General features: G+C 46.5%; 2 long non-coding RNA genes across 3 annotated transcripts in view; one reads left to right on the forward strand and one right to left on the reverse strand.

The window, feature by feature from the left end:
- Positions 1–6,487, forward strand: part of LOC143829520 (uncharacterized) — a 24,008-nt gene extending 17,521 nt beyond the window's left edge. Inside the window, exon 3 of the long non-coding RNA XR_013228179.1 lies at positions 6,344–6,487. This is a non-coding gene — a long non-coding RNA (uncharacterized LOC143829520). The remainder of the gene's footprint in view (positions 1–6,343) is intronic.
- Positions 5,416–26,825, reverse strand: LOC143829521 (uncharacterized). 2 transcript variants are annotated; one of them, XR_013228180.1, is made up of 3 exons: positions 25,128–26,825; positions 7,230–7,300; positions 5,416–6,456 (listed from the first exon to the last, which is right to left on the reverse strand). It is a non-coding gene; the product is annotated as an uncharacterized LOC143829521 (long non-coding RNA). The 2 variants fall into 2 exon arrangements; XR_013228181.1 differs by lacking the exon at positions 25,128–26,825 and adding an exon at positions 13,333–13,462.
- Between the last annotated feature and the right edge of the window lie 182 nt (positions 26,826–27,007).

The following is a 27,007-nucleotide window of genomic DNA, read 5'->3' on the forward strand; positions in this document are numbered from 1 at the left end:
TTCTGCACTCCCACCCACATGCAGCCAGCTGGGTGACCTTGGGCTCGCCACAGCACTGTTAAAACTGTTCTGACCGGGCAGTGATATCAGCCTCACCCACCTCACAGGGTGTCTGTTGTGGGGAGAGGAAAGGGAAGGTGACTATAAGCCGCTTTGAACCTCCTTCGGGTAGAAAAAAGCAGCATATAAGAACCAACTCTTCTTCTTCTTCTACACGTACATTCCCTCACAGCACAGTAGAATATCACTGTCCCCGCCATTGGTATTCTGCCGCTCCCCTCAGCAGGCAATGTTTGAAATAATCTATTGAACTAGTCATGAATCATATAAATCAGTCATAAATAAGCCCTGTATTTAAACAAAATCCTACAGTTTGCTATCTGGGTGAGTAGTTAGTAATCTTAATGTCTGCCGGTCAACTTGGTTTATAACAACCAAAGCCTTGTCAGCCTGGTGGATTCCCCAAACAAAATGAAAGAAGCTGACAGACGACTGTCTCCTCCGAGTCTTTTAATAAATCATCAGAACTCAGACTGGTAAACAAACATTTTCATTCTTGAGAACTTCATCAGTGATTCCTTCACAGAAAATACGGAGTATTATAATTGTTACAATAAGAATTCATTTAGAACTATAATATAAACCAAATGAGCTCCTCAGTTCTGCTTACTCAAAAATTCTCCTGTGGTTACAACAGTATCCTACTAAATAAAATATACAATAGCTACATCAAAAGACATACTAGAATAATTATTAAAGCATACTCCAAATATTAAATTGCATACAAAGTATTCTTACCCAGTTTCACAGCAATATTTGTTAACAGAGGACTGGGTAGAACCATGCAACCGGGTGAGCTGCGGGCCCTGTGGGACTTTTCGGCATACTGCAGGGCCTGCAAAATGGAGGTCTTCCACCAGATCTATGGTTGAAGCTGGGGCAGTGGGGAAGATTGATGGGGCCCTCCTGGTGTCAAGCAGCAACTCAGGTTATCTTGTCTCTCATTCCTATCCCCTCCTTCTTATTCCCTCTAGAGGCAAGTGGGAATAGGGGAGTGGTGTTCCACCATGTTGTCTGATTTATTATATTTAATGTATTTTGTGAGTTTTTAATTGGATGTTTGTAACCCCCCACGAGTTGGTTCGGACATGGTGGGAAATTATTATTATTATTATTATTATTATTATTATTATTATTATTATTATTATTATTATTATTATTGTTATTGTTATTGTTATTGTTATTGTTATTGTTATTGTTATTGTTATTGTTATTGTTATTAATAATAATAATAATAATAATAATAATAATAATAATAATAATAATAATAATAATAATAATAATAATAATAATAATAATAATAATAATAATTTTCTGACTCCCTTTTGTCCACCAAAGACGGGTGCAGAGTACCTTCCTAAATACAAAGCTGTAGAAAACTGCCAAGTCATTCTTAAAGGTACATCCTCCAAATCTCCCTAATTTCAATTTTGTCTAAAAATCTTCCAGTAAATTTTATAATTTCACAAAAATCAAGAAAAGTCTTGTTAGGGGAGGTCTATTTGGATTGGCGGCATGTTATATGAAGACACAGTGCAAACCTGTTTGTAAGGCATTTGAGTAATTTGTTGCTAAACTGAACTAACCTCGCTTCTGTCATTTTGCCTCAGGGGAACATGGTATGTCCAACTGCTGAAGACATTTCCTATGAAATCTGCTCATAGTGGAGGGTGGCACAGGCATGGGAAGCTGAGCGCCACAGCGACAGAGCTTCCCTGGGCAGCCCCACTCTCTGAAGGACAGGACAGGCCTGGGAAGCCAAGTGCTGTGGTGGCAGAGCTTCCCTGGCATGCCACACTGTCTGGAGGGTGGTACAAACCTAGGAAGCCAGGCATCATGGTGACAGAGGTTCCGCACTCTCTGGAGGGTGGGACTGGCCTGGGAAGCTCGGCGCCATGGTAGCAGAGCGTCCCCAGCCTGTCCTGCTCTCTGAAGGGTAGGAGAGGCCTGGGAATCCAGGTGCTGCGGTGACACAGTGGCCCCAGCAGGCTTCAGGGGCAGCACAGCAGCCCCAGTCAGCTTTAGGGACCCTGCCTCTGCTAGCTTCACAGCCAGCATCTCAACCATGGCATCCTCTGCTAGAAGCCTCCATATATCTTCTGGCATGTTCTCTGGAGTGGGGCTATAGATATCATGTCCATACCAATTTCCATCCCAGGGGGCATGCCAGAAGATGTGCTCCACATCAAAAATAATTAAAACTTGTCAAGCCTCTCAGCCAAAGCAGGTTCATATGTCCACCAGCTCCTGACTTTGATGATTGCATCAATCGTCTTGAATGGGAAGGAGTGAAGAAAATATGAGGTAGGGGCATGGAAATTGATAGCCAAAGCTTTGCAAATATTACTAACATCACATGATTACAGTTTTACACAAATGAAGAAATTGGCTTTTGAAAAAAAATTAAAATGATTATTGGAATGCAGCTTTGTTGCCAGTTATATGAGAATGAAAAATATGCCCATGACATTCACTATGGAAGTTGGTGATGTCACATAGTTCCAAAGAGTTGTGCTATGCTCTATCACATTGCTGCCCTGAGTCACTTTGGGTGACCTGTGATATAAAAACTTATTAAGTGTAGTTTGGATTGAAACAGGCATGCTGCCCAGGACAGCCTGAGGTTTTAGCAAACATAACTAATCCAAAAGAATTTATCCTGTGTGATTCAGTGAAATCGTCTCACAAGTCAAGATCTTCCACACTTTGACTGCATGAAAGCTTTGAAGGACCCCACCTATTGTCTACAGCACTAGCATCAGCTGTTTTCAATATCAGCAACAATTTACTTACGCGGTTACTTACAGTGTGTCATTCCTATTAATTTCAATAATTTAATTGCAGCATTCTTTCTTGAAGAAATGCTGCCATTATAAAATGTGTTTTTAAAAATGCCCAACCTTACCGTGAATTTAAAAAAAACAGCAAAACTTTATCCTCTTTTGCATAAAATACCACTTCTGCCTGGTTGACAGCTGAGAAGTCAATGGTTTAGTTTTCACATTGCCTTTTGTAAAGTTAATCCACCTCAATTTTAGCTTTCTTTAAGTGACACCTGTCTTTCTTTAGACTCCTTTATAACCTGTCCACCCCGGGAGATTCTCTCAGCCTTTTTAATGTGTCTCCATTTAGAGTTAGTCTGTCAGTCTTCTCCTCTCTATCTTCTCAAATTAACTGACTTAAAGAAAAAAAGAAAGTAGCATGGCAGTTTGATAAGCAGAGGCATGAAGCTAAGTGCATGGAGCAGGATCCTTTTATTAGGTTGTAAAAGAACTTGAAATGTACGCTATCAAAGCAAGGAAAGGGGATAAGCATCAGGCTACTCAAGAGAAGATAATATTCTTAATGTTTTACCCTTTCAATATTGACTGCTTTTCAACATTCAGCCCATGTTAAAAGGGACACTGAAGTATAAGGATTAATAAATGCAGGGCAAAAGGAATGACATGAATGTCATATATGAAAAGTTTTAATGCTTTTCTAATCTCATGATGTATGATGTAATGGCCAAGGTTCTATTTGTCTATTGCAAGTTTCTAAAACCAATTTCCATGTGCCATCATAGGTGGACTGCGACAATTAACATATGGGTTGAGAAAGGTTCATGCGAAGCCAGTCTTTGAGAGATGTGAATTAATAAAATGGTCAGTAATCACTGACTTATCAATATAGTAAGATAGGGATGAAATTGTAGTTCTTGATCTCAAAGCTGAAGACAATGCTTTAAGACAATGATAGGATTGATATGTCATTTGATATTGCACGTTCATAATATTTCACCTGTCATATTTTTTTGTGTAGGCAAAAAAAGAAATCTTGAAGGCATATTATTATGATTGTGCAATACAATAATGTGTATTGCACAATAATAATAATATTCCTGTGGGATAGTTTCCCCACACACTTGGCATAAGTGCTTCCTAAATTTATTATATGAGGATGGAGTTAACTTCACTGATAATCCAGATTCAATCCCATTATAGGTGCTAGATTGCCTGCCACTGACCTCTAAAGAAATTAAATTGCTAACTGACCAATTAAAACCTGTAATGTCCTCTGGCCCAGATGGGATTACCTCTGAATTTCAAAAGCCATTTAGATTGGTGAGGGCTCTCTCTGCCCTTCCTTTTCATTATGATTGACAAAACTGGCTCAATGCCTGTTTTTTTTTAATGAACGTGATCATAATGCCAGTTTATTAAAAAGAGATAAATCATTGCCTTCCAGTGATAGGCCAGTCAGCCTTCATTCCATCATGGGGAATAATTATGATAAACATCTGCTAAATAAACTGATTACTTGGGTGTTAGAATAAAGACTTCTGGACCCTGAACAGACTGGTTTTGTCAAAGTAAATCTCCTCTAGACCATTTTATAATTCTCTCTCACTTGATTTCAAAATACAGCGGCTTGAGAGGAGGAAAGTTACTTGTGGCATTCCTGGACTTAAAGGGAGCATTTGATTCAATTTACAGGGACTTCCTAGGGATTAAATTATCTATAGATTTTAGTATCTACTTGTGGCAAATTAAATTTACTTCTGCTGGTAATTTAACGCCTAGGGAAGACTATTAGCTCCATATCTATTCAACTTCTTTTAGAATGATTTGGCCCCAACTCTGCAATTTATTGATGGTCATTCCGCTAAACTTGGCCTTGATCTTCCATTGTTGCTATATGCTGATGATGCTGTTGTATTGTCACTTTCACGGATAGGCCTGAAATGTCTCTAACAGCAGTAATCAGAGTACTGTGAGATAAACAGAGTTTCATGAAACCTTGGCTGAGAAAGTCTGCCTTAGATTCTTTAATTACAGCAACTGAATCCTATGCATTTGGAAACAAAGTGGAAGTTATTGGACATGGAATTACAAAATCTCAGTGAATCAGCCAGCGGACCATGTTCTCCTCCGAGTTTGGGTCTTTTCCCAAGCAATGGGTCCCTTGCCTTATATTTTCACAACTTAACACCCCCCCCCCAAAAAAAAAAAAAAACCTGTGGCAAGCCATCTGCTGTTCTCTAAAGGAGATTTTCAAAAATGCCCTACTTTCAAAGAACATGTTCTTGTGGTTTTAGCTGTGTTAAACCATATTACATGTGTTTTTTCTACTATCCACTCCGCATCATTATTTATGGGCAGCTCATCAACCCATTTTTTTTCCTAAACAACATGGATTTTATGATGAGACTAAATTCATCTTCTTACTAGGAAACAAAATATATCTAGTAATTGAATTGGCTGTTAATTTTCTACAGCTGGCTATAAGGTCTCATAATTGTTGAATACTTAACACTTTATGATGTATTTTTGCTTTTTTATATTCTAATAAAGGTCTTCTGATTATGATTGTGCAATATCCAATGATGCAAGTATTCAGACACTAAGACATGAAAGCAGTGACCGGTGTTCTGTTAAGAATATGCTTGCTGCTTTAAAGAGTTTTGAAATGAGGAGAATATTGTTAAACCATAAGAAAAGGACATATTATGCGTGTCAGGAGATTAGCACTTCTTTATTTAAATACACCATCCTGGAAATGTATTTCTTTTTTAAGTATCATATTGTACAGTAAAATAAGGAACTGTCCCTTGAATTTAGGAACAGGAGGCAAGGCTAATAAGAACACATCCATCATGTTGGCCATAAAAAATAAATTATGTAAATGACTCAATTCCAAAATACTTATTTGCATAGTAAAATATTTCCAACTACTTATTGGTTGTAGAATGAATGTGAGCTGGGAACTCTGTGTTGTGATTGTATTTGGAGACTTAAAAGGAAATCAGACTGGTTTGGGAATTACAGTGTGACATTGACTTCAGCACTTCAGTTCATTAGCCCATGTGAATTTCAAAGGGTAACTACAGATTGCGATTCATTAATGCAAAAACTCTGTGCAGTTGCTTTTCCATATAAGATTGTTTAATGGTCTATGACAATGGAGTTAGGAATCCCTACCAGTCTGCCATTAATTGTCCCACTGTGTATGAACTGATTTATTTTCACACTATTCTGGTCTGCCTATCTGTAGGTCCAAATTATAATGGTGGTATTGGAGGTGATCTCCATGGTGCTCCAGCACCATAAAGCATGGCTGGTGGCACAGGATAATCGACCCAATAAAATTAGAAACCCCTAATGAAAGGATTAATTACCACGTCTTGAATGAATATAAAGAAGCGGGCAAGACAAACTGGGCTAGCTGGCTGCTATGTTTCCCAATGAACATTTTTATCCCATGTGGCTTGGATTCTGAGGCAATCTTTCTATTATTTCCACAGGGTGCTCATGAATCTCTGTGACTTTCAACTCTTTGGCAAAGTTGGTTTCCCATTTCCTCAGCTGGTGCTGTCACAGAGCTTTGTTCATCATTGACCTTGGCTCCTTTGCATCGCTGCAAAATAAAATCAAACATACAAAATGTTTTGGGTTTTTTCATCTCATTTGTTCCACACAACAAACAAGTCAGGCTGGAAGAGATTTAGAAGCATGTAGCTCTTCTTAGGACTGCACTAAAATTTCCCCAAATGCACCCCACTGGAGCTTCACAGCTGAGTCTAACCCTTCTATATCCAAACCCCAAATGTTTCCATACTTGCTTCAGCAAAGCGGTGATTCAAATGAAGTTAACCTCTCTCTCTGCAATGAGGAAAAGAACACTCTAGAAATCTTGCAGTGAACATAACAACATAAAATCCGCCATGCCGGATGCAGACTTTGTCTAGTCCCATGTACTGTTTTGAAAATTGAAAGCAGGCCATAAACACCGAGATCATCCCCTTCTTGCATTCCCCCATCAACTGGTATTCAGAGGTATTCTAACTTTGAATATGAAGCTTCCATTTAGTAATCATGGCTAATATACACTGATGGGACTATTTTTGATCAACTTTTAAATTTAAAAATGTTTAAAAAACACTTTTGAAACCATTTATGCTTGTGGCCATCGCTGTATCCTGTGGCAGGGAGTTGTACAACAGCATGTTGTAGACTGTTCATGCTGCTAACTACCATCCTGTATGCCTGCCTGATATTTCATTAATGTTATATACTCACTATCTTCTTAACAAATAGGAAGACTAGGAGAATAAGATTAAGCTTCTAAATCCTGGGTGGATTAAACACCCACCTTTTTCTGTGCATTATCTGTGTAGTCAATCTACTTACCCTTTTAAATCAGTTCTCTCCCATTTATGCATGCGCTCTGTAACTGTTGCAGTGGGTGGGGTGTTTCTGCACTGAAAGATTTAAAAAGTGCAAAATTTTCAGAAACCAGAAACAACAGTTTTCAAGTGGGAGGCTGCTTCTTCCAGTTTACTCCACAGTCATTGGCTGGCTTTAATTATAAGAGTGTTGTGACCGGACTCCACACAATGAGGAATCTGACCATTCCAGACCAAGCCATTAGACTGAAGGGTTTGTAAAATGAGAAGTCTCCTTGCAGCACTGGATTTAGAATAACATATAAATCTTTATAGGAATAAATATTCTTGCAAAACATTGTTTCTGTACTACTGTGCATTGACTAGTCTTCCATGCAAGAAGCACAGCAATGGGGAGCAGGAGGAAGGCATTGCTTGCAGGAAATGAATTGTGCAGGAGGGAAGAGTGTTACCACAGACAACAATTAATAATGTGGCCATTTTTGTAGTGAAGGCTGGGGGGGTATTAAAAGAACAGGCAGGACATAACAACATTGGGTAGAAGAATGAGTAATGAAACATACAACTGAGGGGGCTTGTCAGTGAGGGGAGGTACAGAAACAGGTGTTCTCTGGGTGGCATGGGGCCAGAAGCTAACTGACCTCCCACTGGTGGATGAAGGGCTACAAGTAGTAGGGGCTGGCCATCCACCCATTGATGGATGAGGGGCGGGGAAGAGGAAAAATAACTGAATGTTTCTGCAGCCAAATTAAGTCACCACCAGAACTGATGAAAGGGGGGAAAGAGCATTGCAAAGCAAGTTTCAAATACCACAAGGAAAAGGTATGGAAAATGCATGCTCACTGCAAGCAGGGGTAAATACCAAGCAGAATTTAAAATACCATGGTGGGAATTTTGTGAGCAAAATGGGGCCAAATGCAGAAACAGAACAAACCATGTAGATTTTTTCCCAAGTAACAATGCAGAAGATCTCTCTTGAATAATTGACCCTGAATAAACAAGTTTTAGAAAGGGCTGTAGTATAGTTGATCATTGCCTAACCATGATGCCTCTGATTCAAAAATATACAACAACAATAATATTAATTTTTTATTTGTAGCTCACCCTTCCAATGTTCAGGGTGGGTAACATTAATAAAATCAACACAAAGTTTTAAACAGTTAGTACAGAATATCAGCCCCTCTAAAATACAAGATAGGGGGTCCTCTAGAAGAAAGCAAGTCTTTCAATTTCTCTTTCTTCTGCTAGTGGTGAGGCCAGCTATTTGGTGGATGTTATTATAGGCCTCAACAATAAGCCCAGTGGAACAACTCCATAGGCTCCTGCAGGGCTTTGATCTCTCTCAGGAACTCATTCCACCAGGCTGGTGGAAGGCCAATTTCACCTGTCTCGATATGGGGACTCTGAGCAGATCCTGACCTGAGGTTTGTAGTGCTCGTGGGGGATTATCAGGGGAAAGGTGGTCCCACAGGTACACTGGTCCCAAACAGTTTAGGGTGTTAAATAGCAGCACCTAAAACCTGGTTTGGTCTCTAATCTGGAGCCAATGCAGCTGAACAAATACTGAGTCATTATCAGAACTCATGTAGTCACATTTTGGACCAGTTGGAGTTTCCGGAGCAGTCTCAAGGGCAGCAATGCATACAGCAAGTTGCAGTAATCTAGAGATGACCATCACATGGCTCACTCTGGGTAAGTAAGGCTCTGAGAGATAGGGTGCAAGCTACCTCCATCAGCGATTCCAAAATCACACCCAAACTCTTGACCATGGGTGCCAGTGTTAAATTATACTACATCAGGAGCTGGAAGCTGTATTACCTGACTCTCTACCTGCCGACCCAGCCAGAAGACCTCCATCATGGCTAGATTCAACTTTAGCCAACTCTGCCCAAGTCAATCTGTCATGGCCTCCAGACACCTAGCACCAACGTACCTCAGTTAGTAAAGCATTTGCCTTGGAACCATAGCTTTACGAGTTTAGGCTGTTTATTTATTTTGCTTTAGAACAGCTCATGTTTTAAAAATACGCCATTTAAAAAAAGTGATTTTCAAAAGTAAAAAAATAAAACTAAAACTCTTGGGTGGGTAAAAAAAACCCACACTCAGCTTTGAACTCAAAGTTTTAGTTGCAAAGCAAATAGTTTACGAACTGAGCTACCTTAGAGCTGGATGCCTATGGCCCTATTCAGAATATTCACAAAGTTTTTGCAGAAGATTGGGATAAGTTATTTTTTAAACAAAGAAATTCCAGTTTAAAACACCCCCTTTGTTTTTTCTTAAAAAAAAAAAAAGACCAGAAAGAGTGTGGTCCATGGGGGCATTTCTCTCCTCCCCGACCGCCCCCCATGAGCCTGTGAAGGAATAAACACCTTGAGGTAAGGACAGCTTGTCTATACTTCTGATATTAATGTTTATCATATCACTTAAGGGGAAAGCATTCAATGAAACCACAAGAAGTTAAAGGGGCTCCTCGTGCTGGAAACCAACCAATCAGTAGAGACCAATCAAACCAAGGGAGGAGGGAGGGGGAGTCTCAGAGATCAGCCCCTACAAAAACTGTTTTTTCCAGTTTCCAGGGAGGAGGGTTTATTTGGGTACAGATTACAGCAGGTGGGTTAACACTCTTTCCAGTCGGGGGAAATAATTGTTGTAGATCTCGGACAAGATGCGAGTCAGTATCAAAGAAAAATCAGCAGGAGTGAGCATGAAAAAAAAACATGTGGGGGGAGACTTAGCTCTAATTCCCTTAAGAAAAGGTGCCTACTATGGATGCCTCTTTGCCCCTTTTTCTACGTCCATAGTATTGTGCAGGCCCTGGACTCCTATGACATTGCACCACCATATGTAGTAGGTCAGAAAATATCAGGATTGCTTTATGCAGATGGCATGGTCATTCTGTCCCTTACCAGAGCTGGTCTCAGGAAAATGTTATCTAGACTGACTACTACAGCAGCAAGTGAGGAGGGTAAGAAGTGTAAAAAGAAGGCAGACAAAGGCGAGACAGCAAAAAGCTGAGGAGGGCCGGGGAAGGGGGGGCGATATAATGTTGCACTTGGCCATTCTGTGGGCGTGGCACTATTTTAACTAATGTGCAGAAATGCCCAAGGAAATGAAAATCTACCACCACAGCTACTAGACTTCTACAAAACTGTTTAACTGTCTTGGAAGCCACTGAGTGGAAGAACTGGTCAAAGATTCAGCTTACAGGTGATTTTGACTGTTGAACACAAAATTCTTCCCTATGAATCATATTTGCAGTTTCCCTTGGAACATGGCAAGGTGCATTGAGAGAAAGAAATCTAAAGTTTCTCTGGAGCTCATGTCACTCAATTCATGGTTCTTTGAATCCTGGCATGACAATGAAACATCTCCAGGTATCTCACTGAACAACTGAATCATAAAATTGGAAAGGATGGTACAGGCCACTAGTCCAACCTCTTGCTCAATGCAGGATCAGCCTAAAGCATCCATCGTAAGCAGCTGTCCAGCTATTGTTTGCAGGCTGCCAGTGTGTGGGAGCTCACCACCTCCATAGGCAACTGATTCCACTCATTTCATACCAAGCTGTTATCTGAATATTTGAGCATGAAACAGTTACTTAGATACTGTTTCATGGTCAGAAAGAGACTGCATTCATTTCTGTTTCCAGAAAGAGACTGGGCAAGTTTCATTTGATGTGGTTTCATGGTAATTAGCTCTACTCCTCAGTCCACCACTGGTTTTCAACAAGATGTCTCTTGGGTGTAATGATGCCAAGCTTTGAACAACTATCCTATACGTTGTAATGAAGCTTATGAATGCTGATGCAAATTTCTCTTTAATAAATACATGGTAATTGCAAATGTCTCTACGTAATTCATAAGCCTGTATGGAAATCACTTTCTCTCATCAGCTTTCATGTACTATGGACTTCATGTAAGCAGAGCCTGGCCACGACTATTGTGAGGGTAGAGGCAGAAATTTATGTAGTCACTAGAGGCAAAGCCTGTTGCACCCAGGAATTCAATGGGCGCATTGTGACCTTCCTGGGTTTTGGCCCCCTCTCCCCCATTCAAGATCCAGTGTGGTGAAGCGGCTAAAGAGTAGCAGACTTTAATCTCAAGAGTTGGGCTTGGTTCCTGACCTCTCCTTCATATGCAGTCAGTTGGGTTGCTAATTTCCAAATGGGGACCTGGAACCCTGGAAGGCAAACCTGGAAGGCAGGATGAAAGAGAGCAAGAAAGAGACAGAGAAAGAAAGATGGGGAGGGGAGAGGAAGCGAGGGAAGGGAGGAGGGAAGGAATGCATCAGTTCTCCTGGAGAAAACAATTGCTCCGGAGGGGCACTGGCCCTTCTACCCCCACCCCCATACAAGAGTGTCTACACAGGTCCCCAATGTCCCCACCTTCCCATTCAACCCCACATCTTCCCAAAACCAGGCTGGGAAGGCTGAAGAGGGGCGGGCTCTCACCTTCCCACCACCATGTCTCCCAAAAGCCAAGCTTCAGGGGAAGCCATAGGGAATGGGCTGCCTAATTCCCACCCACCCCACATCTCCCAAGTGCTAAGCCAGGCAGGAAATGTTGTGTGTGTGTGTGGGGGGTCCTTCCTGGCCCCTCCCCTGCATTTCCCAAGCTGGGTGAGGAAAGCCACAAGGGGATGCCTCTTTTGCACCCACCCCACATATTCCAAAGATTAAGCTGCTTGGAGGAGGCCATAGGGGATGGCCTGCCTCCTTCCTTCCCACCCCCATCTCCCAAAGGCTGGCCAAGACAGCAAAGGTTTTAAGGGGACTGCCTCCTCCATGACCCTCCCCCACATCTCTCAAAGGCCAAGCTCCTTGTGAAAGTCCATGAGGGGCTGGGCTGCCTCTTTCCAACCCACTTCATCTCCCAAAGGGCCAGGAAGGCTGTTGAGGGTGTGTGGGCTGTCTCCTTCCTGCCCTCCATCTCCCAAAGGCCAGGCTGGGTAGGGAAGACTGTGGGTGTGGGCTGCTTCATTCCCACCCCTAATATTTTCCAAAGGACAGCTTGGACAGGTAAGTTTGTAGGGGGCTGCCTCATTCCCAACTCCCTTCATCTTCAGAAAGCCAAGCCCAGCCCCTCTGAGGAGAAGGAGGGTGGGGAGAATCAAAGAGTGCACCAATGGTAGGGCCACAGGAAGGTGTTGTGAGCCTGGATCCTGTTAGTGAGAACTACTTGAAAGAAAAGCCTTACCAGGAGCTCTCAGCTTCATCTGAGCCTCAGTTGAATGATAGCTTAGCCCAGCCAGATGTTCAACAGGCAGAGAGCTCTAACCAGCAGGAAGCAATGGAGCTGCAGACAAAGTTGTTACAAGAAAGAGCTTCTCATTCCTGTGTCCAGCCTCCATCTGCAACACCCTGCCTTGTCAGCTCACCTGGCCCACCTGAGCCAATCAAGCAATGCTAGTTATGTGCTGAAAGAGAACTCTAGCAAAACAGTTGCTGACTGCAGAAGAATGTGAGTCATCACAGAGTGAGGACTAAATGTCTGCTGACAACCTACATTGAGATATGGATGCCTGGGTTGTGAACCTGCTTTCTTGTGTCAACTTGTCTGTTTCTTTCCAGCAGACAGCCAAAAACTGAGACCAACAACATAGGAGGCAAAGGAAGCAGCTGGCTTCCTTCTCTTACCTTGGTGAGATGGAGGGTGAGAAGAGGCTGAGAATGGGGTAACATACCAGTGTCAAGCGCTGAGAGAACTCACAACTAGCTTCTTAATGATCAGAAAGCTTTATTGAGAAGTACTACATGCATCAAGACTGGCGAAGTCAAATCTGACCTGAGTACAGATTTGCTTCTTCTTATCAATACAATTCTCCCGCTCAAAACTTGAAAGTTCCCAAGGGAGGGGAGAAGGAGAGAAGAGGCACAGGCAATTAAAACAGTGATACATTCTCATGGCCTTGACTGGGTGATAGCGAAACCGGGCCCAGCCGAGAGGCCTCAACAAGCGATAAGAGTTACAACAACATATATTTCACTTTTAATTGTTAGCAGGAATATAGGACCTGTGGCAACCAGGCACCAAGCAATATAACTGTCATGGAAGAACCCGGGCTAATTAATGACAGAGATTCTACAATCCTGATAACCAGCAACATACCTTTTAGAGAGGACAGCATCTCTTTCACCTGGCAAGCACCAAGAAGAGGAAGAGGAGGACCGATAAACCTCATGATTGGACCTAATTGGGAGTGTGCTGCCTCCATATTGATGGCACACACCACAGGGAGGGCCAATCTGGTAGGGATTGAATTGTCTGCATGCAATTTAAACTGTTTGGCCCTCACTGGGACAGTGCTCTCTCTATCTGCATGCAATTTGAACTGATTAGGCCTTATCGGGACAGTTCTCTCCCTATCTGCATGTAATTTGGGACAGTGTTCTCTTCCTATCTGCACACAATTTGAACTGATTAGCCAGTTTGGTGTAGTGGTTAGGAGTGCTGACTTCTAACTTGGCATGCTGGGTTTGATTCTGCACTCCCCAACATGCAGCCAGCTGGGTGACCTTGGGCTCACCATGGCACTGATAAAACTGTTCTGACCAAGCAGTGATATCAGGGCTCTCTCAGCCTCACCCACCTCACAGGGTGTCTGTTGTGGGGAGAGGAAAGGGAAGGCGACTGTAAGTCGCTTTGAGCCTCCTTTGGGTAGATAAAAGCGGCATATAAGAACCTTCTTTTCTCTCTCCTTCTCCTAGCTCTCTCTCTGCAGCACTAATTGGGACATTTCTCTCTCCCTATCTGCACACAATTTGAATTGATTGGCCCTTATTGGGACAGTGCTCTGTCCTTATTGGAAGCACACAGCCAGGGAGGACCAATCAGGTAGGGAGTGAGTTGTCAGCATGAACTTTATTATGTTTAGTGAAATAATCATTTGTGAGAACTCCAATACCATTCCTCACAGAATCCTTGCTCCTTGCTGATATACGCTGTTCTTCACTTTTTCAAGAGCAAGCATGTTACAAAGGAAGCCAGCAGAGTTTGCTATCAAGAGGGCATGGAAGAATTCATTTGGATAGGGAAATCTGGTCACAAATGCTTATAATTTGCCTCATGGAATATAATGTGCCATCTTCCTTATTGAAACGTTAAAACTATCTCAGGAGAGTTCCTTTGTCTCACAACCGATGCACATCCTTTCTATGGATCTTCCTGTCCTTCATGATTCAAGCATCATTGTTCGTTCCTTAAATGTGTCAACAGACAACAAGAAAGAAGCTAATATGGTCTGTAAGGGAAAAAGTTGTACACAGCTTAGTCTCACAGGAAAACTTTATACTTCATTCAGAACTTGATAAGCAAAGTCAAAGTGAATATTAAGGACAAATTCAAAACAATTTTTTATGAGAAGGGAGGTATATCAAGAACATGCAAATGTTAAATTACAGGCTATATTCTCGGATGTAGAATCAGGAAACTCCCATGGAATCTCAGCATTCAAGTAATTAGTCTGCCTAGATTTAAATTGCTATTCTTGTCGGAATATACAAGATCTGTACTGTGCCTGATATAGAAACATATGAAGAATATCCAACAGGGGACATTGGAGGAGATGGTATTTAGCATAGAGTAGGAACTTCCTGATATTTTACAAATTGTCTCCTCAAGTGTCCTTATTGGTTTATTGGAGAATTCCTTGTCTTTGGAGCACATTTCCTCCCTGCTTGCCTGCAGAAAAGAGGAATAACTACAGTCAATAGTTAGGCAGCTAGTTAGGTCTCTCTTCTGTCCTCTTTCTATACATAGTTGTTTCGCTTCTTAATAAAACTATTTTATTGTTTTAAGCAGCCTGGTGTTCAACACTCCTTTACATATTTAAACTCTGCCAACAATTCTGACATGAGGTTCAGTGGTTTGAAGGTAAGGAAACATGAATTCCAAAACTCTTCAAACTGCTCTATAAGATAATTAAGAATATAAGCAAGTTAGGACTGCCCATGCTTAAGCATCAACATGGAATCCCTTCTTCTGGATAATGCCAACTGCTGAAAGGAGGTGAGAGGTAATGATTCAGCAAACAGCAATTTCAACATATCTGAAAAAGTGTGTTTATACCATGAAAATAACTTTGTTGGACTTAAAGGTGTCAATGGACTCAAATTTTGTTTCATTTTTTCAACACAACACTACTTTATCCGTCAGGGTGATTATGTCAAGGTTGTGGAGATGTGGGATTCTGTGTATAGGGCATGCCACTACTGAACAAAATTCCTTGCAAGTAAAAAACTTAGCACATTCTCTGATTTCTGAGCTTTCATAAAAGGGGAATCGCTAGCCTTTTCCCTTGTGGGGAGATACGAAAGGGGCTAAGTAACTAATTTTTTTAATGAAAGCTGAGGATTCACAGATTCTGTTACACCTAGTGATACAACAGAGTATTGATATAATTACGTTCTAGTGACACTGACAAAAAAAAACCCCAATCAACCAGAGGAAAGGAAAGTAGCTTCTCCCAGGTTAACTGGGAGGGTAACTGCCTGTGGAAGCCCCCAGTAATGGGGGAACAACCCCCTCCCTATATGGAAACCACCATAAAGTAGTTTAAAAATAAACAAACATATGACCTAATAGAGAGTTCTGGAGAACTCAGATTGCTTGCACACTGTTTTGTGTTATAAAACTGGCTTACAAGCCCTTCCACTCATTCCAGGTATATAAGGGAAGTTTCAGCAATAGTTGGGAGAGATAATAGTTGGGAGAGATAACTCTACATGTGCAGACGTACGCTGGTAATTTAAAAGGTTATATCATATATTGTGTGCTTAAGGTAGTGTACAAAGGCATATAGCAATCTCATAGCTCCTTATTGCGACATGACCATCCATGATCCATAGAATGAGTACTACTGGTTTAACACATGCCATAGCTGTATTGTGTTTTATCTAGGATGTACTGTAGTTTTATTGCTGTGCATTTTTTGTTTTAACTGTTACTTCTGTTTTAATTTGCAGTAATATGATTGCTACTGTCTCTATTTGCAGTTATATGAAATTAGCGGCTAGCTCACTACAAGAAGCATTTACTCCTCTTCAGAGTTATATGTATATCTTTCTGCCCATTTAGCACCAGCTGGAAGTCGTGGATGCCCATTCTGCCCAGATTGTTTTCATGTTTCCTGGGTATTTTAATGTTACACACCTCTCTTAGATTTCTGGGCCTTTCAGCCTCTTTGTAAAAATATATTCCCCTAGCCACATGACTATATCTGAGGATGATGCCTTATGCACGTCGTCTTTCAAGTACTATATATTGTGTGTAGCCCGTATCTCATTTAAACTGAGCCTTCCACTGCTTCATATGAATGTTAGTATCACAGAGATCCATAGCTCATGTGAACATTGCACTAGCTCCAACCCAATTTAAAGAAGACATTTGGCAAGTGCAAAATTGTATGGATAAGTTCATAGCCAGCATTACATTAGGATAAGGATTTAGATGGTTTTCCTATGAATTAGTTTGACTTGACAAATGGTAATTTATGCAAGGCTATGAAGTCTGGTGGGCAGAGTCTAGGTTTCTTGCATCTTAACCAGTATATAACACTCAAAAACTCTCCTTCTCAAAACTCTCCTTCCCATTCCTTCACTTTACAGATGACTTCTGTCCAGTTTTTCAGCAATGTCTTTTATGGGCTATTCACGTTATAATGTAGTTTATGGCTCTTTATTCCTAATGGTGTCTTCCATGTCTAAAGGCTATATACATGCGCGGCAAATGTATCCGCTGGCCAAATGGCAAGTTAGCAAGCTCTTTGGCTGTCATTCACTAACGGGAAAGAGCAGAGGTTGCTTAAAAGCAGTAAAGCCTACCCTTACTAATATTCTCATCCTAGTTCTCACCCATGGGGAATATAGAACAGAATATTGATAGACAACAGCTTTAATTCTGAGTGCATCCTTGCCTGCAGGATGTGGCTATTTCTGAGTCTCCATAAAAGTATAAAGCGAAAGTTAGGCAGGTGAGACAAATCTTCGGTCAGCTCTGTTTATTCCCCAGGAGTTTGATGAATTCCCTTAATTTGTGCATGCCTTCAGTGGTGCTTTTAAAAAGCGCTTTTGGTCAACCAAGAAGGAGGCCAATATATCTTGTTTGTATCAGTGAGATTTTGTATCACCTTTACATTCACTGTTCTGCTTAGTTCAGTAAAGAGGCCCGGATTGTCCTCACCTATGCCAAGTTATATCATTAGTCCATCTATTGGATTGTCAGCTATAAGTTGGAAGATACCTGGAGATATGAGTGGTGGAGCCTAGGCAGGGTGGATTCAAGGGAGGGACCTCAGTAGAGTAGAAGGCCATAGAGTCCACCATCCAGAGCAACCACTTTCTCCAGGGGAATAATCTTTGTTGGCTGAAGATGAATTGTAATAGTGGGAGATCCCCAGGTACCAATTGGAGGTTGGCAGCCTTATCCATCTACCTCAATCTATTCTGGCTGGATATAATGTCTATAATTTATCTGAGCAATGATTCATGGGATATGGAATCTCTGGAACTTCACATTTCAAAGAAACATTTTAAGAATATCAGAATAGAATTTGGGAGACCCAGACTTGAATCTTCCAATGAAGCTTGCTAGGTAACCTTAAACCATGTATAAACTCTCGCTTTAATGACTGTTGTGAGGAGAGAAGCCTGATATAAGTTGCTTTTGGTCCCCATTGGGGAGAAAGGGAGTTTATGTGAAATAAGTAAATATATAATCCTTTATTATGCTATGCCATGCTGTCCACAGATAGGCCATGTCTGAGTAAAATTCCACTTGCAGGTTTTTTTCTCCATTCTGCTCAGCTAACAACAGATGCTAGAAACCGATTGTGAGAAGCAAGTACCATTGAAATGGATGAGAAAAGGGATAGGAGAGGCAAGTCTTAGACTGCTGAGCTGTGCCTTTGGCGTCAGCTGGCCTTTTGAATGGGGCGCACCGGGAACCACTTTTGGATGGTTTATGAACAATGGACCTCATGCTTCATTGAGCAGTGGCCCCAGGCTTAGAGCCCACAGAACTTTTCCCTTTGTTTGTGACATACTTAGGAGGCATTTTAGGCTTGCCTGAAAATAAATCTTAAGCCTTGGTTGATTTTTAGCTTTACTAAATTTCTTTAGCTAATAATGTGCAGCCTACGTAGCTATGCAACCAAAGGTTTATCCAAATCCCTCACTCTCTCTATATTTTTGTCAAATAAAACACACTTCCGCCTAAATCATCAGCTATGCATTAAAGTAATAAAGATTGATAACCCTGTATAACCAGCTCCACTCTATCCCCAATCTCAATTAAATCTGATGTAATGAAATAAACAAAGGTAGAAGCTGTGATTTAAAACCATGTGCACTGCTGGCCACGTAGCAAAAGCAGCCCACAGCTCAGTAAACTTCCCAAGCAGCAAAACAATCCATGCTTAACCTCAGCTTCCCAGCCCTTGTGGAGTCAAAGCAGCACAACCAAAGATGTTGTTATTCTCCTATGCAAACCTGAAATACTAATTAAACAAACACTAGCTAAATAAACAGCATTACGCCATGAAGCAACAGGATAGGGGATTATTGATATCACAGCCAACTGGCAGCTTGACATCCAAAGAAACTACATCCAGTTGCATGACTAAGCTTGCCACTGAACTTCCCATCCCCACCCCTGCAAACTGCAAAACAAATAATTCTTTATTTATTTCTTATATTTATATACCACCCTCCCCTGCGGCTCAGGGCAGTTTACATGAAAATAGTATACAGTACAACTGAGTAACAACATCACATAATTAACAGTAGTTAGAGTGATAACTGAGGGCCTTTTCGCACGGGGATCTTTGTTGCAAATTGTTTGCGGAATGAAAAATCGCCATTTAAAATAGTGGAATTCGTCGTTATGCATACCTGCCTTTGTAGTGGAATCAGTTGCGTTTTTTAGCGTTTCCCACAGGCTTCCGGTCTCGGCAGAAATCGCTAGAAAGGAAACGCTATTGCCAAGCTCGTCCCGCCCCTGGCCGTCAAGCAGCCAATGGGCAGCCGTTAGCATGCTCCCAAACAGCCCCTTTCCCTTTAAGAAAGGTTTAAAAAAAAAAAACAGACCCATAGCAACGAATCTAGGTAGATTCGTTGCAACGGAGAGACCCATCCAGCTGCCTAATGTGAGCTGTCGTTTGATTGTATGATCGTTGGCACGCTGCCTCGAGTGATAAAAAAAAAATCCCCCCCCCCTCTCACGGGCCCGATTTTCGGCTGAATTAATGTGTAAAAAATAAAGGGACTTTATTTCAGCAAACGGGCTTTTATGTGGTTTGTGCTTAGTGACTAAAGGTGAAGGACTGAAGCCAGGGAAGCCTCTAAACAGAAAGAGGCTCGCTGGTGCGTTTATCCCCGCTCGCTCGGAGAAAAAAAAATGGCGATCGCTTCGCCGGAAGTTTGGAGGACAGGCTCAGGAGGAGGGACTTTGAAGAACCCGCAACAATGGTAACGCACAGGTCTTTAGCGCTAGTGTTGCAGATTGGTTGCAGGAGTGTATCGCTATCCGGAGGGTGAATCCACTTTTCTGGATTCCCCTGAAAGCGCTACAACGAAGCGCTTTTTGCTGATTGGTTTCAGGAGTGTTGCAGATTGTCTGCGACGTCGTGCGTTAAGGCAAATTAGTAGCGTTTTCAATTAGCAACCATTGTGCTATTTTGAAGCCGTGCGAAATGGCCCTGAGTTAACAGTGGTTTTAATATGTTCAGTAACTGGTTGAACAACATTAACAATCCCAAGGTTTATTTCATGGGGAGGGATTCTGGGTGGTGGTGGTGGTAGATGTTGTCATTTTGGTCAACCTCAACCAAATGCCTGGCAGAAGAACTCCCTTCTGCAGGCCCTGTGGAATGGTTCTAGTTCCAGCAGGGCACTGATCACCTCTGGGAGATCATTCCAGCAGGTGGAAGCCAGGAAAGAGAAAGCTCTGGCCCTGGTTGATGTCAGACGGGGTTCCTTGGGGCCAGGGATCACTATAACAAACCAACCAACAGAATTACAGCTATTGAAACTGTTGATTATTATCAGCTCATAGAATCATAGAATAATAGAGTTGGAAGGGACCTCATGGGTCATCTAGTCCAGCCCCCTGCACTATGCAGGACATTCACCTCCCTATCGCTATTTCCACATCAAAACCCTCAAAATATTGTCCCATTTATATGGTAAACAAATCATCACTATGTCTAGAGTGCTCATGTGTAAGATGCCTTGCTCAACTTTTTTACACTTGCAAAACCACTTAAACATTCTTCAGGCTTCCAGAATCCCCAGACCTGGCACAATGGTGCAGAATATGGTTGGGAAGCAGAGTTGTGCACATGCCCACTATGGGCACGCCCTTCTACCCTCCAGGCCCATAATTGGCCATTTTGGGAGGGGGGAGCAGGTTGACATGACCATATAGGGTTATATCAACTGATAAATGTTTAACACATTAATTAATTCATTCCCACCCACTCTGGAAACCCTTTCAGGGCTGTCAAAGAACCCCAGGGTTCCACAAAACTCTGGTTAAGAAAGCCTCATGTCGGGTGGTCATCTGTAGAGAAAAGTCTTTACAAGCAATGTAGGTTTGATTTTCAAATATATTATTTGCAACAATAGAATAATCACTATTGATCATGTTATCAATGGCCCCTTGACTTTATTTTAAAAGTTCCCTATGAATTATCATCCCGGAGGGCAAAAACTCTTGTGACACAGTTCACACCAGAGAGACCACTTGACACAGATTTCTCCGGGGCTGTTTTAACATCCTACCCATTGATTTGCTATCACGTAGGAAGAATAAGTGCTTCAGTAGTTAGAGGGAACTCTAGTCCATTAGAAAACCTATGAAAAACATTCCTTTTCTCTCTTTCAGTGTTGGTCACATCTATCTTTAAACAGCCCCGTGGCGCGGAGCACCACGGACTGAATAAAGGAGTAAGGGCAGTGTGGGAGGAGTTAGGGCGGGCCCTGTCCGGGATAAAAACTCGAAGGGACCAATCGGGAGCCGCGAAGCGGCTCCCGATTGGTCCCGTTGACTGTCAGTCTGGGGCCAAGCATGGCCAGCACAGAAGCCAATTGGGAGTCTGCAAAGAGAACGAGGGAGCCAATCAGGAACATGCAGTTCGAATGTTCTGGGAGGCGCGAAGCGCCTCCCAGCCCGCCCACTCACACCACCTCACTCCCAACGGCGACCGTTGCCCTCTGTGAGACCCTGCAAAAAGACCGGCTGCCGCTGCTCTGGCTCCAGCACCGGACTTCTCCCATAAGGTACGCTGAACCCTCGGGGCGGCTGGGCGGGCTTTCGGGCAGGCAGGGAGGGAGGGGTGGGCGGCCGGAGGAGGCTTCCGCGGGCTTCCTGGGCGGCCGGGTGGCCTTTCGCCGGGGAGGGAGGGGTGGGCGCCGGAGGAGGCTTCCGCGGGCTTCCTGGGCGGCCGGGTGGCCTTTCGCCGGGGAGGGAGGGGTGGGCGGCCGGAGGAGGCTTCCGGGGCTTCCTGGGCGGCCGGGGTGGCCTTTCGCCCGGGGAGGGAGGGGTGGGCGCCGGAGGAGGCTTCCGCGGGCTTCCTGGGCGGGCCGGGTGGCCTTTCGCCGGGGAGGGAGGGGTGGGCGGCCGGAGAGGCTTCCGCGGCGCCCTTGGAGCAGGCCCGCCTGCTCCAAGGGCGCCGCGGAAAGCCTCGGGCTTGTGGGGCGGCCGGGTGGCCTTTCGCCGGGGAGGGGAGGGGTGGGCGGCCGGAGGAGCTTCCGCGGCGCCCTTGGAGCAGGCCCGCCTGCTCCAAGGGCGCCGCGGAAGCCTCGGCTTTTGTGGGGCGGCCGGGTGGCCTTTCGCCGGGGAGGGAGGGGTGGCGGCCGGAGGAGCTTCCGCGGCGCCCTTGGAGCAGGCCCGCCTGCTCCAAGGGCGCCGCGGAAGCCTCGGGCTTGTGGGGCGGCCGGGTGGCCTTTCGCCGGGGGAGGGGAGGGGGTGGGCGGCCGGAGGAGGCTTCCGCGGCGCCCTTGGAGCAGGCCCGCCTGCTCAAGGGCGCCGCGGAAGCCTCGGGCTTGTGGGGGCGGGCCGGTGGCCTTTCGCCGGGAGGGAGGGGTGGGCGGCCGGAGGAGCTTCCGCGGCGCCCTTGGAGCAGGCCCGCCTGCTCCAAGGGCGCCGCGGAAGCCTCGGGCTTGTGGGGCGGCCTGGGAGGCTTACGCCGGGGAGGGAGGGGTGGGGCGGCCGGAAGAGGCTTCCGCGGCGCCCTGGAGCAGGCCCCGCCTGCTCCAAGGGCACCGCGGAAGCGCTGGGCTTGGTGGGGCGGCCTGGGCGGCCCTTTCGCCGGGGAGGGAGGGGGTTGGGCGGCCGGAGGAGGCTTCCGCAGCGCCCTTGGAGCAGGCCCGCCTGCTCCAAGGGCGCCGCGGAAGCCTCGGGCTTGTGGGGCGGCCGGGCGCCTTTCGCCGGGGAGGAGGGGGTGGGCGGCCGGAGGAGGCTTCCGCGGCGCCCTTGGAGCAGGCCCGCCTGCTCCAAGGGCGCCGCGGAAGCCTCGGGCTTGTGTGGCGGTCCGGGCGGGCTTCGGCGGGGAGGGGGGGTGGGCGGCTGGAGAAGGCTTCCGCGGCCTTGCGGGCCGGTCGGGCGCGGGCTTTCGGCGGGGGGGGGGGCCAGCCGGAGGAGGCCTTCAGCTGCAACGGCGCAGGTGAAGCCTCGGCCTTGCGGGGCGGGCCGCGGGGCGGCAGGGAGCGTTTCCGCCGGGGAGGGGAGGGGGGCGGCCAGGAGGAGGCTCCGTTGGTGCCCTGGGAGCAGCCGGGCCTGCTCCGACGGCGGCAGCTGAAGCCTCGGCCTTGCGGGGCGGCCGGGTGGGCTTTCGGCGGAGAGGGGGGGGTGGGGGGCGGCTGCAGGAGGCTTCCCGCGGCCTTGCGGGCCGCTCGGGCGGGCTTTCGGCGGGGGGGGGGGACAGCTGGAGGAGGCTTCCGCAGGCTTGCAGGGCGGCCGGGCGGGGCTTTCGGCCGGGCGGCCTTCCGTCGGCGCAGCTGAAGCCGCGGGGTTGCGGCCCCCGGGATCGTTTTTGGGCCGGGGAGGGGAGGGGGAGGGGGGCGGCCGGAGGGACCGCTTCAGCTGCGCCCTGGGAGCAGGCGGGCCTGCTCCGTCGCGCAGCTGAAGCCGCGGGGTTGCGGGGCGCCCGGGATCGTTTTGGCCGGGGAGGGGGGAGGGGGGCGGCCGGAGGACGCTTCAGCTGCGCCCTGGGAGCAGGCGGGCCTGCTCCGTCGGCGCAGCTGAAGCCGCGGGGTTGCGGGGCGCCCGGGATCGTTTTGGGCCGGGGAGGGGAGGGGGCGGCCGGAGGACGCTTCAGCTGCGGCCCTGGAGCAGGCGGGCCTGCTCCGTCGGCGCAGCTGAAGCCGCGGGGTTGCGGGGGCGCCCGGGATCGTTTTGGCCGGGGAGGGGAGGGGGGCGGCCGGAGGACGCTTCAGCTGCGCCCTGGGAGCAGGCGGGCCTGCTCCGTCGGCGCAGCTGAAGCCGCGGGGGTTGCGGGGCGCCCGGGATCGTTTTGGCCGGGGGAGGGGAGGGGGCGGCCGGAGGACGCTTCAGCTGCGCCCTGGGAGCAGGCCGGGCCTGCTCCGTCGGCGCAGCTGAAGCCGCGGGTTTGCGGGGCGCCCGGGATCGTTTTGGCCGGGGAGGGGAGGGGGGCGGGCCGGAGGACGCTTCAGCTACGCCCTGGGAGCAGGCGGCCCTGCTCCGTCGGCGCAGCTGAAGCCGCGGGGGGTTTGCGGGCGCCAGGATCGTTTTGGGCGCAGCTGAAGCCTCGGGCTTGCAGGGCAGCCGGGAGCGCTTTCGCCGGGGGGGGGGGGTGGCTGGAGGAGGCTTCAGCAGCACCCTGCTTGCCCATAGCATTTTAGCATTGGATTTGCTCGGTGGCCAGGACAGTTATGGCTGGGGGGGGGGGGAAAGGAGCCTTCAGCGGCATCTTACTCACACTCAGAAATACATGGAGGGATCATAGCCTAAGCTGATGTGATACACAGAGAGGGAGACCCCAAGGGAGAAATTGTGGGGGGAGGGGCACAGAGAAGAGAGAGACAGAAAGCGGACTGAGATTAACAGACCACATAGGGGGAGGGGAGGAGCTGGGAGTTCCATACTGCTTTTCACTGCGCTGCCTCTAACAACTGCTGTGTTTGTCACACTCACAACCCTTCAGTGGGTTTCTGTTGGGGTTGGGAACCTGCTTCCACAGTCTCTTGCATGGGAAGATAAAAGTTCAAAGACTCCTCCTTTCCCAGAATCACATGATCCCACTGACCTTCGGATGGTTGCAGGAATTCTGTCAAACTGCTATACTCCTCACAGTTCCTGCCAGACAGCCCCCCTCCTTCCCCAAGAGATGAAGATCTGTTCCAGAACTCTCTGAGAGTTTTCACTGCCAAATACACAATTTGACAGTCCGTTTCTCTGACACTGATCATATTTGCCCTTAGCCACTCAGCCCGATGTGAGAGACACAGAGGGGGGGGGCGGAGCCAGTCAGCCCAAGGTCCGACAGACACAGAGGGAGGGGAGGGGGAGAGAGAAACAGAGACAGATCAGACTTGCCTTACCAAGCCAGCCCAATGTGAGAGACACAGGAACGGCAGCAGGAGTGGGGAGACACAGAGAGTTAAGACAGTCACCCCAATGTGAAAGACACAGAGACAGGGTGGTGGTCAGGGGGGGGGGCACAGAAAGAGAGAGAGCAGAGGGAGAGCAACCAACACCGGGGGGGGGGGGGCGGACCTTGCCCGCTGCTTTGCACTGTGCTGCCTCCAACAACTGCTGTGTTGGTGACACTCTGAATCCTAAAACGACTTTCTCTCAGGGTTGGGAACCTGCTTCCACAGTCTCCTGCACGGGAGGAGAACAGTTCAAAAGCTCCTCCTTTCCCAGAATCACATGATCCCACTGACCTTCTGCGGATGCTTGCAGGAATTCTGTCAAACTGCAATACTCCTCACAGTTTTTGCCCGGCAGCAGCCCTTCCCAAGAGATGAACATGTTCTCCCCTCTTCCACAACTCTCTTTTAGAGTGTGCACTCTGGCAAAAACAAACGTCGACAGCCTGTTTCTCTGACACCAATCATACTTGCCTTAGCCAGTCAGCCCGACGTTACAGAGACACAGAGAAAGAGAGAGACGGCATGCCAGATACACAAAGATACGGGGCATTTCCCCACTACGCGGTGCTCTACTGGCTTTTACCAGTACACTGTTGGTGACATTCAGAAGCCTCCCATGGCTATCTACCAGGGGCCTGGGAGCCAGGTTCCACAGCCTCTGCCATGGGAGGAACACAGTTCTGACACTCCTCCTTTGCAAGGGTCTCATAAAGCCACTCTTGGGGGCTCCCTGAAGTGATTGCCACAATTCCATAACACAGTCGCCTGCTTCTGCAAGTTCACGCCACTCAGCAGCCCTTACAGAGACCTGAAATTCTTCTCCCCTCTTCCACGGTGTCTTTGTGAGTGTGCACTCTGCCTACACCAACCGTTGATAGACCACTTCTCAGACACAGCTTCAATGTCATTTGGCCAATCAGTCACATGTTGCCTGCAAATGACAATAGGCAGCTTGACACCTTTCATTACAACGCTGCGCTGACTAAGGGCAGGCAGGCACGGAGAGATGACTGTGAAGATCATGTTGTTATGTGCGAAGTCGTGTCCGACCCATCGCGACCCCATGGACAACAATCCTCCAGGCCTTCCTATCCTCCACCATTCCCCGGAGTCCATTTAAGTTTGCACCTACTGCTTCAGTGACTCCATCCAGCCACCTCATTCTCTGTCGTCCCCTTCTTCTTTTGCCCTCGATCGCTCCCAGCATTAGGCTCTTCTCCAGGGAGTCCTTCCTTCTCATGAGGTGGCCAAAGTATTTGAGTTTCATCTTCAGGATCTGGCCTTCTAAAGAGCAGTCAGGGTTGATCTCCTCTAGGACTGACCGGTTTGTTCGCCTTGCAGTCCAAGGGACTCGCAAGAGTCTTCTCCAGCACCAGAGTTCAAAAGCCTCAATTCTTTGACGCTCGGCCTTCCTTATGGTCCAACTTTCGCAGCCATACATTGCAACTGGGAAGACCATAGCCTTGACTAAACGCACTTTTGTTGGCAGGGTGATGTCTCTGCTTTTTAGGATGCTGTATAGATTTGCCATAGCTTTCCTCCCCAGGAGCAAGCGTCTTTTAATTTCTTTGCTGCAGTCTCCATCTGCAGTGATCTTCGAGCCCAGGAAAATAAAATCTGTCACTATCTCCATTTCTTCCCCATCTATTTGCCAGGAATTGAGAGGGCCGGATGCCATGATCTTTGTTTTCTTGATGTTGAGTTTCAAGCCAACTTTTGCACTCTCCTCCTTCACCCGCAGTGAAGATCATAGAATATCTCTATTTCTGTCCCACACGAACAGGCGTCTTAGACAACACCATTCCTCCCTAATGAGAAGGGACACACTTCACAACACCAGTTATACCTCTGTTCCTGTATATCTTGATGCATGAGACACACAGAAAGACTGAGAGAAACACAGGCACAGAGAGAGAGCGTGGGTGGATGGATTTCGCCTGCCACCACACCCCTGCCTGACACTTGCACATAGACCACCACACTACACATCTCCCTCTTACCCTGCTTTCTTTCCTCCACAGACTGAATCGCCTGCTGTCCTCCTTCCTTCATCCCTCTGCACTACTGTCTCGCCCATCTTGGTGAGTACCACTCCCTACTCCCTCTGTAGCCTCCTGCCCAACACACATTTCATGCTCAACACCTGCTCTCTTACGCTCCCCCCCCCAAGA

This window comes from Paroedura picta, chromosome 2 (assembly GCF_049243985.1).
Source record: "Paroedura picta isolate Pp20150507F chromosome 2, Ppicta_v3.0, whole genome shotgun sequence".
Taxonomy (NCBI): Eukaryota; Metazoa; Chordata; class Lepidosauria; order Squamata; family Gekkonidae; genus Paroedura; species Paroedura picta.